The sequence below is a fragment of the Mirounga angustirostris genome, unplaced genomic scaffold (assembly GCF_029215605.1).
Source record: "Mirounga angustirostris isolate CCGP_5_RB_7025 unplaced genomic scaffold, mMirAng1.0.hap1 SCAF_1, whole genome shotgun sequence".
In the NCBI taxonomy this organism is placed as follows: Eukaryota; Metazoa; Chordata; class Mammalia; order Carnivora; family Phocidae; genus Mirounga; species Mirounga angustirostris.
Window position 1 is genome coordinate 19,387,214 of NW_026991709.1, and position 3,417 is coordinate 19,390,630.

General features: G+C 38.6%; 1 pseudogene; it reads right to left on the bottom strand.

Moving 5' to 3' along the window:
* Positions 1-514: 514 nt before the first annotated feature.
* Positions 515-1,269, bottom strand: LOC123834476 (small ribosomal subunit protein eS6-like; annotated as a pseudogene).
* Between the last annotated feature and the right edge of the window lie 2,148 nt (positions 1,270-3,417).

Genomic DNA, 3,417 nt, shown 5'->3' on the forward strand with positions numbered 1-3,417 from the left:
TAAAGTGCCTCCCAAAATTTTAAAGAAAGAAAATCTTATGTATGTACAAAAATAAGGGTAAGTATGATGAAGGGATGGAATATGACTGTAAAGATGACAATTATAAAAGATTTTATAAAAGGAATTGATGAGAAGTTGGTTGAAAAAAGAAAGAAGAGGATTTAAAAATAAAAAGGGAGAGAATGTGATCAGGCAGGAGACTAGAACAAAACCATACACAGAGATTTAGTGTATATTTTGATCTGTAAGAAGAAACTGTATCCCAAAATTTTAAAGAGAGAACAACTTATATATATGTACCAAAAATAAGGTTAGCTACTATGAAAGGATAGGATATGACTCTTCCAAAACATGGTTGCTTTTCTGTTCAGAGAGTTGCTGCTATTTTTTTCTTCCATCTCCTGTTGAGTTTGTAGGTGTTCAGAATGGTATGATCCCTATCTAGCTGAATTCCTGGGACCAGATGAAATTTAGGTCTCCTACTCCTCTCCCATCTTGCTCCTCCCAGAAAATCTCATTTTTGATTGGACTCAGACTTAGAGGTAAAAGGTCTCAGAGAGGACAGCTTCTGTCTCTTGGTAATCTGTTCTTGGAGTTTTTCTTTGGCCTCGTACCTTCTCTTGGCCAAAAGTTCGGTATATTCTGCAGCTTCTTCCTTGTTTTTCTTAGTACCCTGTTTCTTTAGAGCAATACACCAAAGTTTGTGCTGGAGGACATATGGAGTAACAAGACGTTGAATCTTGGGCACTTTGGTTCTCGAGTTCTTCTTTGTTTAGGGGTTTTCTCACAACATAGTGGTGGACAACATCTTCTTTAGAGAGATTGAAATGTTTATGGATTCTGCTAGCTCTTTGGGGCCCCAGGTGACAAAGCACAGCAGTATTGGTAAATCCAGGAATATCTTCCATGCTTTTTTTTTTTTTTATTCACAGTGACCAAGTTGAGAACATTGAAATTGGCATCCACAATTCAACCCTGAACAGATATGTGCTTTCTTTCTCTAGTCTTCCTTGTTCTGTAGCAGGAATGCCCCTTACTCAGCAGCAGGCAGACACAACCTTGGGTCAAGACACCCTGCTTCATGGGGAAGCCTTGGTTTTCATTGCCACCACTGAGTCAGACCACATGACCTTTCCATTCTTCACCCAGAGAATCAGCAGCAACTTCTGTGGCCATATACTTCTCATAAAAGGTACGAAGTTTGTGTTCATTGTCTACTTCAGTGAATTTCTGGCAATCAGGATCTGGGACAGAAATGTTCAGCTTCATCCTAATGCAGCCTACCACCTCCAACGTGCCATGAAAAAGAGCTCTTTTGGTAATTCTTTTTTTTTTTTTTTAACGATTTTATTTATTTATTTGACAGAGAGAAACACAGCGAGAGAAGGAACACAAGCAGGGGAAGTGGGAGAGGGAGAAGCAGGCTTCCTGCCTAGCAGAGAGCCCGATGTGGGGCTCGATCCCAGGACCCTGGGATCATGACCTGAGCCGAAGGCAGACACTTAACGACTGAGCCACCCAGGCGCCCCCTCTTTTGGTAATTCTTGAGGCTAGTTTTGCGAGATTACTTTGAGAATCAGATTGAAATCCATCACATGTTATTGTCATTAAGTTACAAAAATTAAATTATTCAAATTAAAAAAAAAGTAGAATGGAATTGCTTAGTGATGAATGTATTTCACTTTCCACATTAATTATCTTTTAATATTTTATATGCTCTTTACCTCCAATTCTAAGTATCCTCTGGCTTGGGGACAATCATTCAATCGATTTTAGGAATGTATATTGTCCTTATCGGAGGTGAGGTGTGATGGAGTTTAGAGTTTATTTGGATAGGTATTTATAAATGTCTGTGATCTTACTGACTTGCAAACAAAAAGTTTGTTATCCAAAAAACATTTATAATGTGATATTAAATTCCATCAGAGAATGGGAAGTTATAGAAGAAGTTATGATAGAATTATAGAGAATTAAAGGCAGAGGGAGACATTTTACTGCAAGGATTATTTATAATACACCCTGATTTTTTTTACCATTTTATTTTATTATTTATTTATTTATTTATTTATTTATTGCAACAACATGGATGGAACTAGGAGGGTATTATGTTAAGTGAAATAAATTAGTCAGAGAAAGACAAATATCATAAGATTTCACTCATATGTGGAATTTAAGAAACAAAACAGATGAACATAAGGAAGGGAAGGAAAAATAAAATAAGATAGAAACAGAGAGGGAGATAAACCATAAGAGACTTTTAACTATTGGAAAGAAACAGGGTTGCTGGAGGGGAGGTGGGGGGGGGATGGGGTAATTGGGTGAGGGGCATTTAGGAGGGCACTTGATATAATGAGCACTGGGTGATATATGCAACTGAGGAATCATTAAATTCTACCCTCTGAAACTAATAATACATTATGTATTAACTAAACTGAATTTAAATAAAAAAATACACCCCAATTTTGAAATTCATCCTCCTCATTTTATAAATTTCACCTACATGGGATGTGTGAGTATATGTGATGGTCAGGAGATAATTGGAGTAGAGCTTTAATGAAAGATTAATAGCTATCCTAAAAAAAGAGTCTTAAACATTTAGGAAGATAATAAGACAAATGTTTATTTTTATTTTTTTAATTATATTTATTTATTTGAGAGAGAGCATGAGAGAGAGAGAGCACAAGCAGGGGGGAGGGGTAGAGGGAGAAGCAGACTCCCCACTGAACAGGGAGCCTGATGTGGGGCTCCATCCCAGGATCCTGGGATCGTGATCTGAGCTGAAGGCAGACGCTTAACTGACTGAGCCACCCAGGCACCCCATCAGACAAATGTTTAATCTATGTTTGATCTTTTTTTTTAAGATTTTATTTATTTATTTGAGAGAGAGAATGAGAGACAGAGAGCATGAGGGGGGAGGGTCAGAGGGAGAAGCAGACTCCCCGCCGAGCAGGGAGCCCGATGCGGGACTCGATCCCGGGACTCCAGGATCATGACCTGAGCCGAAGGCAGTCGCTTAACCGACTGAGCCACCCAGGCGCCCCTATGTTTGATCTTTTTCCATTACTTTTGTTGGTTGAAATAAATTGAACCAGCAATGGGGGGTGGGGTACTGTGCTTTTTAGAAGAAAGAAGCTGGCTTTTATGCCAGGCAGGCATGGATGAGGAAGTGGGGTGATATGATGGGATGTTGAATCCTAACCTGTAATTCTATATATGTAACATTGGATGAGATATTAAATATTTTCTTCCTCTAGGACCTCATGTGCATTAGCCAAAAGCTGGCTTGAGGATTAGTACTCAAGTGTTTAAAACACTTGGCAAGGTATCTGTTTATCTGGCATTTCAATAGAGTCTGAAGAAGAACAGTTATTTCTGTTTACTTAGTCACTGAGATGAGTGTGTCTAACACTGGACTAG